Source organism: Phyllostomus discolor, chromosome 2 (assembly GCF_004126475.2).
Source record: "Phyllostomus discolor isolate MPI-MPIP mPhyDis1 chromosome 2, mPhyDis1.pri.v3, whole genome shotgun sequence".
In the NCBI taxonomy this organism is placed as follows: domain Eukaryota; kingdom Metazoa; phylum Chordata; class Mammalia; order Chiroptera; family Phyllostomidae; genus Phyllostomus; species Phyllostomus discolor.
The window spans coordinates 131,869,351-131,886,101 of NC_040904.2; the positions used below are offsets into that span (position 1 = coordinate 131,869,351).

General features: G+C 37.7%; 1 pseudogene; it reads right to left on the reverse strand.

Moving 5' to 3' along the window:
• Positions 1 to 580: 580 nt before the first annotated feature.
• LOC114513991 lies at positions 581 to 14,446 on the reverse strand (annotated as a pseudogene).
• Positions 14,447 to 16,751: the final 2,305 nt, after the last annotated feature.

Sequence of the window (16,751 nt, forward strand, 5' to 3'; positions counted from 1 at the left end):
AATTGGTTTGTAGGCTTGGTGACTGTTGCCTCTGCATCTTGAATTCACATTGCCCTTGACCTTCTTGTAACTCTGACTGATAAGCACTTGCTGACCTATCAAATGCTGCTGTTAAAAGTGTTTGACTACTCTGTTCGCAGGCTGACAAGGCCAGCTGAGTGGTTGCGCAAAATCCCTTTGCACAAAAATCATCTCCCCTACTTCCACTCAGTCATATGTTCAAACTGTAAAGAATGTTTTACACTTTGTTGTTAGGTGCTTTATGTGCATTAATTTAATTACATCTACAATAAACTTTTGATATAAGTACTATTGTCATTATTCTACATCTTAGAAAATTTAAGAGAAATTTATTTTTTGAAAGAAAATCACTTTATTCTAATTGACTCATAAACAGTAACATCACAAAAGCTGGTTTAAGGAGGCCACACAAACATTTGCCCAGCCCCAGACTCAATACCACCTCAGTGAACTTCTAAATAGTAAGAACACTCTTTCCCATTGTAATTCTGAGGCAAGGAAACTATTAATGGTAGAGGAGAGGTTTAACTGGTAGTTTTGTACTTTATCAAGTATATCTTTATACTAAATTAACTTGGTCATGAGAGATGATGTTCCATTTCTTTGTTATGAACTTCTCAATTAGGCTAATCCATTTGCAAGTCTGCACTGTTCCAGCACCTCACTGAAACCCTCGCAAAGCTTAAGGTCACTCTGGTTCTGTGCACACTCCAAAAACTGTTTCATCTCATAGTGGCGTGGGCCAATCTGCTGCTGCTGGTGGTATGCCAGCTGAGTTTCCTGAGGCTCCTAGAATGATGTCAGGCCTTGAGGTCTCAGCATTACTTCCTCCACCGAAACCCCTAGCGATGGCATGACCTAGCATGTGGCCCACAACAGAGCCCACAGCCACGCCAGCTGCAGCGGTTGCCATCTGGGCCATGAGACCTGGCGGCCAGGGGGCAGCAGCAGGTGAGCCCACAGCAGATGGTGGAGCTGGTGCTGGTGGCTGAGCTGCTCATGCTGGCCTGCGCACAGCTCTAATCTGAGGTGCCTACTGGCCAGCCGGAGGGGCCATGTGGGAGGTGCAACCTCACTTTCCATGCATCACAACTGTACTGCGGCTCTGTGTTTACAAGTTCGAAACTCGGAGAGGACCCCTGTGGCTTCTGATAATTTCAGAGAAATTTAATATTTTACTCAAGCCACACAACTAGGAAGGGGCAGAGACAAGATTTAAATAGGTATTTCTTTTTTAGTTGTTGTTGTTCTTAAAGATTTTATTTATTGTTGGAGAGAGGAAGGGAAGATGACAGAGGGGGAGAAACATCAATGTGTGGTTGCCTCTCACATGCCCCCAACCTGGGACCTGGCCCAAAACCCAAGCATGTGCCCTGACTAGAAATCCAACCTGCAACCATTTGGTTTACAGTACGACACCCATCACACTGAGCCACACCAGTCAGGGCTGAACAGGTATTTCTAACTCCAAGGCACAGGCATGTCCCATTCTATGCTGTATATCCCCCACCCCCACATTTAAGCAGGATAGCTTAGTGGTTCAGAATAGGAACTGTGAAGTTCAACTTCTGGTTTCAAAACCACTTCTCAGTTTATGACCTACTTGACACCCCATGCTTCAGTTTCATGATCTGTAAAATGGATATAATAACAGTATATAACTCACAAAATTGGTATATGTATTAAATGTGCTAATATGCATTTAAACTAATGCTTGCCATGAAAATGTAGTAAATGTCACTAAATTAGCCATTATTATTATTTTATCTTTATCATGCAATAAATATATCCTACTAAAAAGCAAATGATATAAAGGGAAGAAGAGGAATAGTAACACACTAATTCAATAGCGCATTGTAGAGTCTGAAAATTGACAACTAGTCACCTAATAGACCCCTGGGGAAATGAACATGATGAGCAAAACTGTTTGACTATTAGACAAGGAGGATGGAGAGGCAGATAATTGCTAGGGAGCAAGGAACACAAGAAGCCTAGGGAGGGCTGAATTAACAAGGAAGCTCAGAGCTTCCACTTTAAGATTCTGATGAAAGTCAAATTCTTATGGTGAAAGAATTTGATGACTTTTGAGGAAAGTCAGCTCTAATTGTATTTTATATCATGGCATTGGTGGTAGTGGCAGTGTTGGCCTATGGTATCATTTTGGTTCACCCTATTTTAGATAAAACAATTGTCTTATGTTGATCCACTACACTCTCAGAATATTCAGTTAAAAAAACTTCTCTTTAAATCAGACATACTAAAGGAATTTTGAAACAACATGGTTCCTTTTTATTTAACATTAAATATGTGGGATAATAATTATATTTGGAGGTATATATGGGACTTCTATTAAATCTAGGCCTTAAATTTCCACTATTTTCAAATTTGGATCAAAATCTGGTGCCTAATAAAGCCCACAGTGTGTTTGCCAGCACACATTCCAAATATCTCTTATTCATTTTGACTTGACTTTATTGCCTTAACATTCTACTTCTTTGTCAATTAGTGCTTCAGAGGAGGGTATTCTGCCTAAGTAGCAGAATTCATGGCAGTTTTCAATGCTGTATTATGCCTGGCACCAAAATCGAATCATGTTGTCATACTTTTAAAATTAAAGCGTTGGTGGCATGATCAATGGCTGGGGTTCCATTCAAACTTTACCTAGGATTTAACCTGACTCCTTGTACATACTAGATGCAAACATATGAAAGATTTTATTAGTTTTCAGGGGTTGCTTATGTAAAGAATATCATGAAGGGAAAAAGGGTCATGAAAGTTACTACATCATCAAGGATGAATCCTTGTATACCCTTACTTCTCCTTCGCTCTGTCACACATAGCTCAGATTTCCTACTACTAGTCCAAATAAGAAACTACATTATATAGAGTAGTAGGAAACTCAATGCCTACTTTATAACACAAGAGGAATAGGAGCATTCATATTATTATGTTATCATGCATATTATTATTATGAAGCATTCATATTATTATGAATATATTATGAATATATATTATTATGCATATTATTATTATGAAGCATTCATATTATTATTGAAGCATATTATTATGAATGCTTCAGTGAAACTTTAAAAGTATATAATATTCACTCCTTTGTGTCTTTCTAATAAAATAAACCCTAATACTGGGAATGAGTATGCTATAATTTAATGTGTCTATGTTAGCACATCAAAGATACCAGCTACTGTAATATTACTTTAATTCAATTCTATGGCTTTATAGAAAATCTTACTCAGAGGTTACCATTGTGTTAGTGTTTTGGCAGATACAAAGAAATTAAAACTAGGATATTTTAAGTGTGTATAGGCTATCCCCATTTAAAAAGTCTTTTCAATGATAAAGTTTCATTTGGCATATATAATAACACTATGTGCTAGTTTGGATAGGGCCAATATTACTGTCCTGATTTTAGAGATTAAAAATCCAAACCAACCAGCCGAGCGAAGAACAGTTGAAATAATTTTCCTATAGTCATAGCTAGTAAGTTGCAGAGCTGAAACCCAACCTAGTTTTCTGTCTTGAAAAACATATTTTCTGCTCTTAAATGGGCTAAACTCATTGCTGTGGCAAAACTTTCACAGAAATGTTACCTTAAAACTTATTGAACAAGGCAGACAATAAGTAAGACATAGTTGTCCAAGTGCAAAAAAAGAGGGCAGACATTCATCAGGTTAAAAAGTAACAAATGCTTGAGGCCTTTTTTTTTTTTTGGTGGGAAAGGGAAAATTTCCAAGGAGAGTTAAAACATTATGCGTTCTGATGCTGGACCTGCATGTGTTCCTAAAACGTGTAGAGGCAGATGAAGAAAGCCCTGGCCCTGGCCGCTGTGGCTCAGTTGGTTGGGCACCTTCATGTAAACTGAGAGACTGTGAAATTGGTCCTTGGTTGGGGTGTGTGCAAGAGGCAACTAGTCAATATTTCTCTCTCACATCCATATCAGTGTTCTCTCTCTCTTCCCCGCTCCCTTCCCCTGTCTCTAAAATTAATAAGCATGTCCTCAGGTAAGGATAAAAAATGAAAATAAAAAAAGCCTGGATTCCACCTGTACAAGCATAAATGAAATAGTTGTTAGGCATATTCCTGGAAGTAGTGAAATATAGGCCAATCTGGTATTCTACGGATGGGAGGTTTACATTGGGAAGTTGCAGCCAATAGTGCTGGATGAAGGAGAAGAGATTAAAAGGTTCCAGAGAGCTTTACATCAGGCAAGAAATTTGGCCTCAATCCAGCAAACCACACTGCGATGGGGTAAAGGAAAAGATAGCAGTATAGTGTGAGATGAATTAGAAGGGCCATGAAAATAAGGTAGGTATGGTGAGGCTTTATATTCACGAGAACACAGAGTCATTAAGAAAGAAACCAGACTGTTTTGTATGTAGTGACCAATGTTTGTTCTTTGCAAAGGACAAAGGTATACCAAGTGTTAGAGCTGCTATTGACTAAATAGGAAAGTGAGTTTGTAGGTCTGTGTTTGAGCACGTTTGGGAGTAGATGGGAATGCAGTTGATAATGTTTGTGAAATGGCTTCCCCTTGATTGAAAACAAGCTACCTCCTAATTCAAGGTAGTTTCCTTAAATTGGAGACAAAGAAATGATGGAGCTATCATCAGTTTGACTCTTTTAAAAAATGTGTTACTTCCTCCTATATCCTTAAGATTACAACCCTAGGGCACATTTTGAAAGTTTTAAAATTTGCAAATGATTTGGAGGCTATAGGAACAAGACCAAAAATCCAGTCACCCCAGATGGAACTATATTTTTAAGGATTCTTTACAAAAGAAAAAAGGAAAGAAACTCGATGATATCAGGGATCTACTATGCACAGACATTATGTATATAGGATATCTGGATGTATCTTCCTTCTCACAGTTCTGGGAGCCCTTATAATGACCACCAACAGGGATAAGAATGGTGTGGAAAGGGAGCCTCTAAGAGGTTGAGTAAGATCACAGTGTGGATAGCAGAAGGTAGAGTCAAACCTAGGTCTTCTGCTTTAAAGTCGGTGTTTTGCAACTACTCTAAATACATATTTATTTATTTATTTTTAAGATTCTATTTATTTACTTTTAGAGAGGGAAGGGAGGGAGAGAGAGAGAGAGAGAAACATCAGTGTGTGGTTGCTGGGGGTCATGGCCTGCAGCCCAGGCATGTACCCTGACTGGGAATTGAACCTGAGATACTTTGGTTCACAGCCTGCACTCAATCCACTGAGCTATGCCAGCCAGGGCTAAATACATGTTTAAAAACAAAGACAGAAGAAGACCTGCTATCAAGTGTCCTTATAAAAAAGAAGAGGCCCTAACCAGTGTGGCTCAGTTGGTTGGGTGTCATCTCACAAACTGAAGGGTCACATGTTTGATTTCCAGTCAGGGCATATGGCTTCTGTCCCTGATTGGGGTGTGCACTCTCTCACATCGATGTTTCTCTCCATCTCTTTCTCCCTTCCTTCTCCCTTCTCTATATTCAGTGGAAGGACATAGATGAGGGTGTGAAGGGATAAATGGCGATAGGATACTTTTCTTTGTTTTAAAGATGCTAAACCAATAACAAATGAGCAGTGAAGGTGGTGGCATAGGTAAACATGACTTTCCTCCTTGCAAAACCTCATCAAAATTACAACTAAATTATAAAACAACCATCATTCAAAACCATTAGAAATTGAATTGAATTTGGGCTGACACTACAAAATTAAAGAAACCACATCTATCAGGACTGGTAGGAGGGACAGAGACATGGAATAGGCTGGTCCCATGTCCATGTGTTGTGGACAAAGATTTGGGACACATATCTTGGGAGCAAGGGGTTCCAGGCCCACACCAGGCCCACTCCAGGCCCTACAGCCCAGAGTACCAGCATCAGGAAGATAAGTCCCCATAACTTCCAGCTGCAAAAACCAGTGGGGACTGAGTAGGTGGCAGGAACCAACTGGAGTCCCAAGCAGTTCCTCTTAAAGAACATGCACACATGTGTTACTCAGACTCATTCCCTCTGAGCTCTAATACCAGGGTAACAGCTTGAAAGGCACCAGTGGTATACAGGGAGGAACTGCAGTGTTGGGTATCAAGGTGAGGGCTGGGGGGGGGCAGCTTTCTCCCAGACAGAAAGGCAAGCAGAGGCCATCATTCCTTTTCGGAACCCTCCTCCCACAGACCCACAGAGCCAGCATATGAAGGCCATAATTGAGACTACATCAACCTGGCTAACACTGTTTTCCTTGCCCTGGAGATTCCCTGAGACTCCATCCCACCCAACTTACAGCCATTAAGAGTGACTTTTCCATATGAATGGCTGGTCTTGGCTCATGCTTCACAACTTCCTAAATCCTTTCAAACAAGCAACAGCCAGCCTCAGTGAGCCTCAGTTCCCATACCACTTACTAAGTGGCCTTGGGCACAGCACTAGCAGCAGCCAGCCTGGATTCACAGCTTGGCTTTGCCTGAGAATCTCCAACCCCAGCACAAGTAGCAGCCACCTCAAATGCCTTACAGCTCATGTAGGGTGGCCCCGGGTAGAACACAGGTGGGGGCTGAACTTGACCTGTACCATCCAGGAAACCCCAGAGCCTGCATACCCAGTGAATAGCTACAGACCATGTTGGAGCACTACCACCCTGTCTCTGCACAGCTGATCCTCCATGGAGGGTGGAGGTTGGTGGTCAGTGGTCACAACCTGACTAAATCCCTCCCATTGACTTGCCAATAGCAACCAAGGTTCAACTATAAGAGGAAGGTGTACTCAGCCCACACAAAGGGCATACCTCGAGTACCCAGCTTGGGAGATAGGGGAGGCTGTGCTACTGGACCCTACAGGACACCTACTACATTAGACCACACTACCAAGAGTCAAAGCAGCTCTGCATAATACATAGAAACAAACACAGGGAGGCTGCCAAAATGAGGAGACAAAGAAACAATGCCCAAATGAAAGAACAGATCAAAACTCCAGAAAAAGTGCTAAACAAAATGGAGGTAAGTGATCAGATGCAGAGTTCAAAACACTGGTTATGAGAATGCTCAAGGAACTTAGTGAGGACCTCAGCTGCCTTGAAAAGATCAGTCAGAAACAAAGGATTCACTAATTGAAATAAAGAACAATTTACAGGGAAACAACAGTAGAGTGGATAAAGCTGAGAATCAAATCAATGATTTGGAATATAAGGAAACAAAAAACAACCAATCAGAACAATAAAAAGAAAAAAGAATCCACAAAAATAAGGGAAGTGTAAGCAGCCTCTGGGACAACTTCAAGCATCCCAACATTTGCATCATAGGGGTGCCAGAAAGAGGAAAGAATGAACAAGAAGTTGGAAATCTATCTCAAAAAAATAATGAAAGAAATCATCCCTGATTTGGGGTGGAAATAGACATGCAAGTCCAAGAAGCACAGAGAGTTCCAAACAAGATAGATGCAAAGAGGCCCACTCCAAGACACATCATCATTAAAATGCCAAAGGTTAAAGATAAAAAGAGAATCTTAAATGAAGCAACAGAAAAGCAGTGGGAAGTTCCCATAACATTGTCAGCTGATTTCTCAAAAGAAACTTTGCAGGCTGGAAGGGATTGGCAAGAAATATTCAAAGTCATGGAAAGCAGGGACCTACAGCCAAGATTGTTCTACCCAGCAAAGCTATCATTTAGAATTGGAGGGCAGATAAAGAGCTACCCAGATAACAAAAAAACTAAAGGAGTTCATCATCATCAAACCATAATTATATGAAATGTTAAAAGGACTTATTTAAGAAAAACAGGAAGATCAAAACTATGAACAATAAAATGGCAACAAATACATATCTATCAACAATTGAATCTAAAAACAAACTAAGCCAACAAGAAGAACGTAGACAGAATCATATATATGGAGAGGATTTTGATGGTTTCCAGATGGGAGGGGTGCGTAGGGGAGGGTGAAGAGGTGAGGGGAGTAAGAAGTGCAGATAGGTAGTTACAGAATAGCCATGGGGATGTAAAGTAGAGTACAGGAAATGGAGCAGCCGAAGAACTTACATGCATGAATGCATGACCCATGGGACACGAACAATAGTGCAGGAATTGCCTGAGGAATGGGGCATGTTGGGTAGAAGGGTTCAAAGGGGGAAAAAAGGAAACTGTAACATCATAATCAATAAAATATAACTTTTTAAAAATCCATGGAAAAAATGTCCTCAGGTGAGGACAAAATAAATTAATAAAAGAGAAAAGAAGACAGTACAAGATAGGAAAGGACACCACTACCTTAAAAGAGGAAAAGCACATAGAGAAAATAGGAATAATTTTAAGACAAAATAAAATACAGGCTGGATAAGTATATGTTACAAAGATACAAAGGAAAAATTCAGTCATAGTACTTTTTTTAATTGATGATGTTTAACACAGAATGCAAAAACTATCTCACATTCTGTGATAACTTTAGGAGTATTTCCTGAGGTTAAAAATTATTAAAATAAGCGATACATTGTTTTGAATCTGAAACATTTAATATTATCCCTATTATTTAAAAATTGGGTATGAGTTTTTTCATATAAGAGTGTCAAGTGCTATATTTTGTCTCTACCTCAGAAGACATGTTCTTCAGCATTTACCTCAGAAAAGGACCATCATCAACAGCTTAGTCATGAAGTGCAAGAACTGAAGCTCAGGGAACTATCCGCATCAAGGAACATGTTTGACCTGTACAGCACCACAGAACAATAAAGTTGCTTTCTGATGGATGACTAATAACATAATAGGGACCTTCCCACAAAAGAGTTTGACTTTTTTTTAACCTGAAATTTTAAAATACAGTCTTTCACTCTTATTCGTGGTTTCACTTTCTACAGTTTCAGCTACCTGCCATTAACTGCGGTCTGAAAATATTAAATGGAAAATTTAAGAAATGATCAATTCAGAAGTTTTAAATTACGCACTAAGTGACAAAATCTCACAGCTTCCCTCTCCATCCCACGGGAAGGGAATCGTCCCTTGTCCTGTGTCTCCACACTCCACACACTCCCCACCTGTCAGGCCTTCCAGCCGTCTGTCATCAGATCAGCTATCAGAAAGAGAGAGAGACCACAATCACACACCTTTTATTACACTATATGGTTATACTTGTTTTATTTTATTACTAGTTATTGTTGTAAATATTGTACTATGTCTAACTTATAAGTTAAACTTTATCATCGGCACATATGTGTAGGAAAAAAACGAGTATACATAGAGCTCGGCACTGTCCGTGGCTTCAGGCATCCACCAGCAGCCTAGCAACATATCCTCCTCGGATAACGGGGACTAATGTAGTTTAATAAGCACAAGAGATTTCAGTTAATGTTGGATTTTGAAGAAGAAATAATTCACAGTAAAATCTTACGCTGGAATTTGACTACATTTCAGTGATCCTCAACCTTGGCTCTACATCAGAATCACCTGTGCAGCTTTAAACACAGGCTTACGGACTCAGAGTCTCGGACGATGCAGCCTGGCCTTTGAAAAAAGCTTCACAAATTACTCTACTGCACAAACAAGATTGAGAATTCTGATATAAGCAACACAAATAGGTTTTTAGTGAGCTTTTTCTGAGAAGAATTAGGATATTGCCATACAAACTTAAAAAACAAAAAAGTGATCCTGATAAGGAGAATTTGACCACTAAGGAGAGTTACCTCAATTTAATTGCTCCACAAAACAGCTGTCACTCCACAATCTGCACACCTGCAGGCTATCCTTCAGCAGCTGCAATAAATTCCAAGCATATTTCCAATGCAAACTGACCCAACCTCTGAATCTAAATCCCTCCAAGTCTCTTCTACAGTTTAACTGTAAACGCTCACTTCAGTTCAACTTTCCATTTGCCTAGTATTAGTCAGTTAGTATGGATTAAACATTTATAGATAGAAAAGTTCAGAAGTGATCCATATTTTATTGTCATCAAATGTTAACTGAGTTTCTCATGCTACCAAGTATTTGACTACTATAGACACTCAAAAAAATTACTGTCAATGAATTTGTTTTTTTTCTTTAGAAAATAATAATGAACTTATTCAGTAAGTATTTATTGGGAGTCTACTAATTCTGGACACTGTAGTATGTACTGGGTACATAAAAATACCCAAATTTCCTCATATTTTAATAGGAAAGCATTTGCTTGACAAATGTGTATTAAATAAAAGCAAAGATGCATAAGACATTATCTCTATATTATGGGACATCACAGTGTACATGAAGAGGCAGATTTTTAAACAAAGTTCCCTCTACAATACGGTAAGTCCTGTGATAGAAGTAGTTATGCAACGCCATGCAGTCACAAAGGAAAAGCAACCTTGGGGGAAGTCAGCACAGGCCTTTCAGAGAAAGTGGCACCTCAACTGGAAGAATGAATGGAATTTTCCAAGCAGAGAAGAGGAGAGAGAATATTCCAATCAGAAATAGTATGTACAAGTCCCAGAAACAAGAATCCCATGGCACATTCAAAGAAGGATGAGAACTTCATGGAATATTTAGCACAATACTCACCAACTCTCCATCACCACTTTTGTCATCATTTTTTATAATTTCACCAGACCTGTAGATAATTGTCCAATTGTCTGGCCTCTAAGCACTTCACTTCCAATCACCATACAAAAAGGAAGAGTAAGGGAGAATTTGATTTCTCTGCCTGACTGTCTCAGGGGTGGAACATAGGTCTTCTACCTTTGGACTCGGACAGAAACTTCCGCCATCAGCTCTCATGGTCCTCAGGCCTTCAGACTGCAACGGCACCGTCAGCTCTCTGGAGTCCCGGCTTGCTCACTGCAGACCTTGGGACTTCTTCACCTTCACAACCACGTAAACCAATTTTGTATACATATGTTCTATTAGTTCTGTTTCTCTGAAGGACCCAGTTAAGACAGCAAGGAATGAATAAATCAAATGGATGAATTAATAATGTTATGTGTAGCTAAAACATGGCAGAGGACTTAAGAGATGAAGAAATACCAACATTAATAAGAGTTAAATGTATTATGTCTTAATTATATGCAAAATATTCTGTCGAACCCTTTAAATGAAACATCCCATTTATCCTCATAATCTTATGAGGCGTGTACTTTTATTATCTCCATTTTATAGAAAAAGTCACTGAAGCGCAGAGAAATCAGGTAACTTTCCAAGGTCACATTAGTATAAGTGATTTGTTTCATTCATATCTTTAATAGAAATATCTTTCTTCATTATTTCTGTTCTTTCAAATCAATCAACTAATCCATTAAGCAACAAGAATGTTCCGAGCTTGCTATTATGTGTCCCAGGTGATTTCCTCTAAGGAAATGAAGCCACCAATGGTGAGCAGACATCTTCCTAGCTTTAAGAAACAGTACATCAAAAACGTCCAAACATGTGATGCCTTTGGACAACATTTCTATTTTCCAGTTCTCTAACTAGTTTGCAATAGGCAAGCAGTTATAAGAGCAAAATAACTACTAATTACGAGCGAGTGTAAATAAGAAAAATTGAGTTCAATGAAGCATTTTAAACCACATATTTCATTTCAGAAACATGGAGACCAGGTCATTAGTAATGTGGAAATTATGTTTTACTCCAAAGACTAAAAAGTCTGTTTATGGTAGGCTTAATTTAAAAAACAAACAAACTAACTAACTAACTAACTAAACAACCTTTTTTCCCTTTCTTCAGACAATCAGAAATTGACAAACTGTTGCTATAAAGTGGCTGAGGGTAAATATTTTAGGCTTTGTGGGTCATATATTTTCTGTAACAACCATTCAACTCTGCTGTTGTGGCATGAAAACCATCATAAACAATAAGTAAATGAAAGAGTGTGCTGTGTTCCAATAAATCTGTATTTCCAAAAGCAGATGGTGGGCTGGATTTGCCCTGAGGGTTGTAGTCTGTCAAATCCCTGTTCTAGAACCTTAGGTATCATATTCTCAGATCAGAAAACATAAGCAAAAAAAGACAATCTAGTCACTCTGACACAAATATCTTACTGATGAAGTCTAACTTAGTGAATACAAGTCCTTATAAGGAAGACTGATTAATTTAAGTTGATAACGGGTAGAAGGTAGCAGTAGTTACTACATTGTGTCTCCACTGGAACCTGTAATGAACAAACAACTATGAAAGAACCTATGTCATTAAAGAATCAGGCTACCACTCTGAGCCAAGAATCTACCATTTTGCTCCATATCATCTTTCATTGACAGTCTCTTAAACGTTATTGGTTCCCTCATGTATATTTATTTTTGCTACAGAAATCTACCTGCCTAGACAATGCAAGTTTGTTAATTTCCCCGCAATTGTGGTGACCTGTAAATTGAGACATAGATATCAATTAGATAAAATGATCTGCAAATTACTTTTTAAGTTATTTCTTTTTTTTAAGATTTTATTCATTTATTTTAGAGAGGGAAGGGAAGGAGAAAGAGAGAGAGAGAGAGAAACATCAATGTGCGGTTGCTGGGGGCCATGGCCTGCAACCCAGGCATGTGCCCTGACTGGGAATTGAACCTGCAACACTTTGGTTCGCAGCCCACGCTCAATCCACTGAGCTATGCCAGCCAGAGCAAGTTATTTCTAATTACCCAATTCCTGTCCAAACTAATTCATTCAGTAGAAAATTTTCAGTCAAGATTTTCAAGTTTACTGATCCTAACTAAATTCCAAATTATACTAAATTGCACTTGGGGATCTGTAGTACTGGGAGTAAAAACACATACCTTTTGTGGGGACATATTCAATGCATAACAGGCCCTAAAATCTCCCAAGATGTGCCAACAAGAGTCTTTTCTGGGGATTTTTATTACTGGAACTAAGTCCACATGGCTGCAGGGTCATATGTTAAACTCAACAGCTGACAAACATGTTTTCTGTCACACGGAGAAATCTCAGTGGCACCAAGAGATAAAAACAAACAAACAAAACTAACATGCACGAGAGACAAAAACAAAACAAAACATGGACTTGCAATGCCATTCAATTCCCTGGTGCCAGCTGTGTCTGTGGCTCAACCTAAAACCCACCTACCCTTTCCAATGTTTCCTTCCTATGGAATTAGGCCTCTGTACTCTCAAACAAGAGAACGAACATCTTTAACATCTCTTCCAACTAATGTCCAAATATTGGTTCTCCACTATGTTTGCCTAAGAGATTCCGTGGCACAACAGGATTACAGGATGCTAAAAAGTTTTGTAGAAATATATTCTACCAAAAATAGTTATATGATACCCAACTTGTTATTGAATAAATATTCTAGTCAACAGAAATGAAAAGACATCAAGAGACATTAAGAGACATTAATAGAGAAAAAATTCAATAAGGACTTCCATGAATAGACAGAGGCCTTTAAAATTTTACCATACAATGGCACAAACTTATTTTACTGTCCTTACGGAGTCAGTTTATTTCTCTTCCCCAACTGTTCTCTGCTGACTATATCCTGTCCTTTCATAGGCTTGATACATATTTATCAATATATCTGGCAAATATTTATTGAGATTCTTCCAGGCACTGTACCAAAAACAAGCGGCCACACAAATTAATAAGGCTTACAGTTCTTGCTCCCAAAGGAATGTATAATCTAGTGTGTATACACAGATTTCAAAGACCTAGACATCAGAAAATATGCAATGCTTTCTTGTTTTTCCTATTTCAAAAGACTATAAGAATACACTTTCAAAACTTATAATCAAAACATGAGTCATAAACCCAATAATATTTAGATTAAAATAAAATAAAATAAATTATCTTTCAATTTAATTGATGTCATTTTTACCATCCTATAAAATGTCATGTAACTAAATTCATCATTTTAATTCCCATTTGGATTGTACTTATATTAGTAAATAACACATTTTTAACTCCAACATTTATTTTTTACATTTTATAAAATCTGTAATCCATAGTGTTTTGTTAGCATTTGGATTGAAAAAAATGAGATCTTGTAAACATATTACACTGAAATTTTATTTATTGCTATAAGAATTGAAGGAACCTTTAATAGCTATCTGGTTTCAGCCTCAGCTTCTAATATAGAGTCATTGAATTTTAATTTCCGAAGTGAATTCTACAGAATGCTGTTGCCACCATTTTCTTAACACAAATTTTGTGTTTTACTAATTCAGTAAGAATCATTTCCAGAGTCAACTAACTTGATTTATCTTAAACAGGCTTCAAAGCAGATCTTCAGACATATTATTCTTCTTAAAGATATGTATATATTTTTTGCCCAAACCTTTTCTAACCTCAGAAGGTTTATGTAAGTATTGGGTTAGCATTTGGAAAAAAATAGCTTTCTTACCTAGATAAACATGGCAGGCATAGGACCAGGGGTGTCCTTGGGACAGAGCAAAAGTCTCCCTCAGCTCTTTCTTCTGAAACCACTCAAAGAGATGAACAAGCAGGTTCACATGCTGCCAGTACAGGAGGCCTCCTCCCATTCTTGTGCAGGAGCCTCATCCCTAACTTTGGTTCAGAAAATTTAAAATCAAATCTGTCAGCAAAATTCCATTTACCAGTTTAAAACTATGCCACATGTTATAGTATTATTATTATTATTTCAAGTTGTAAATTATTCAGGAGAGAATTGGTAGAGCCTATGGGGCCTCTTATAACCAATAATTAAAGCATGTGGATGGAAAAAAACATTTTTAATCTTTACTCTATTTTAAATTACAAAATAAATCATGAAACAGTAATCTCTAAACAACAAAAGTGTTGTTTGTAGAACAGGTGAGTGCATTAGAGAAAATTTATTTGTCTTTCTTGCCATAGGAACTTGATGGTTGGAGAGTCCAATCAATGTGCATTCTCTCAAATGTTGTTTTCCTCATTTTCATACTCATATGCATAACTTCTGTACATAACAACACTTATCCGTTGATTATCAACAATTGCTTACATGAAACTACAATGCAAAAATGTGGTTAGAAACTACCAAGATAAAAAAAAGAAAAAGAAAAAAAACTTCCCATTTTTCAGATATAGAAGGAGAAAGGGTGTGGTTAACAAAATAATGTATTTTAAAATAACCAGAGTACTGTTGAAACAACTAAATCCATCACAGGTTGTTTGAGAATATACTTCTAAGTGACAATCTTCTAAAATCAAATATTTCATTATATAAAGAGCCGAACCTAGGGCATCCGATGTCATCATTTAGTTACCTTATAATCTCTACCTAGAAGGACAGGAGGGCAGACTAGAAGAAAAAAATAGAGACTGATCAATTGGAAGAGGTAAATAGAGAAAACAGAAATTTCAGGCAGAAATGGTAAGCAGATTTTGAAAAAGAAGAAAGGTTTTTAGAAAGAGAAGAAGAGACTAGAAAACGAGAGAAGAAAAAGAAAACAAAGAAGATAGATAACAATAGTAAAGGGGTTAACTAGATTTATGTCAAATACAGGATGGGGCAAAAGTAGGGCTACAGTTATTTGTATAAAAAATAATACAATAATTAACAAGTAATAATCTAATAATGAATTGTTTTGCATACTCACATCTGTAAACCTACTTTTGCCCCACCCTATAGATGTTGCTTTAATTCTTTTTTCTTCCAAAAAAATTACTTTGAAGGAGAAGTTGGTTAAATTATGTAAAACACAAACTGTAACCACCCAAGAATTACAGAACTGAAACTTTTGCTTCACAATAATATGTTTTGCCTGGACTTGCTGGAAAACAGTGATTACCTATCTGCTATCTGATCCCATGGCTCACTTCCTGTTCCTTCATCACTTCATGGCCTGTGTCCAGAGGGAAATATACTAGATACAGTGGTCTCTGTATTGGAAATAAAACTTTAGGAGAAGAAGATCCTGGTCTATAGATAGCATAGGGAGATAATGGGTGTTTTGTAGCCACCAGAGTATTAACCAATTTTGGTTATCATCAATGAATATGGAATATCATCAATGAATTCATCATTGAATATCATCAACGAATATGGATACCTTTGTCTCAATGTATTACTGCACAGATAATTTACTGATTAAAATAGAAAAAGTTTAGCCCTGGCTGGTGTGGCTCAGTGGATTGAGCACTGGCCTGTGAAACAAAGGATCACTGGTTCAATTCCCAGTCAGGGCATATGCCTGGGTTGCAGGCCAGGTCCCTAGTAGGGGGCACTCAAGAGGCAACCACACATAATGCTTCTCTCCCTCTCCCTCCCTTCCCCTGTGGCTAAAAAGAAATAAATAAAACCTTTTAAAAATAGGGAAAGTTTAACTTTACAATGGAGAAATCTGGTAGACACCATCTTAATGGAATAAACTAAGCATCACCAACAGTTGAGCAATGTGACATTCACCTCTGTACTATTCCTGCCAAAAATATTTTAACCTAAATTTAATTGTGAGAAAACAATCACACAAATATAGAATTTGAGACATTCTGCATGGCAACTGACCTGTTTCAAAAAAGATAACATGAAAAACAAAAAATAGGGAAACTGCTTTGTTAAAAGAGATCAAAGATGCTATTTTCAAATGTTATGTGTGGTCCTATATTGATTCCTAGACAGAAAGAAGTTAAGATATAATAGATAATTTGAGACAGTTATGGAAATTTAAATATAAAGGGTTTATTAGATAATGTTATTGAATTACTATTCTTTGTGAAAATATCTGATATGTAGAATATCTTTACTCTTAAGAGATACAGGTTAAGTATACACATACTAGGAGGTGAAAGGAGGTCTTCAACTTACTTTCAAATAGGTCACCAAGAGGCCTTGTGTGTATATAT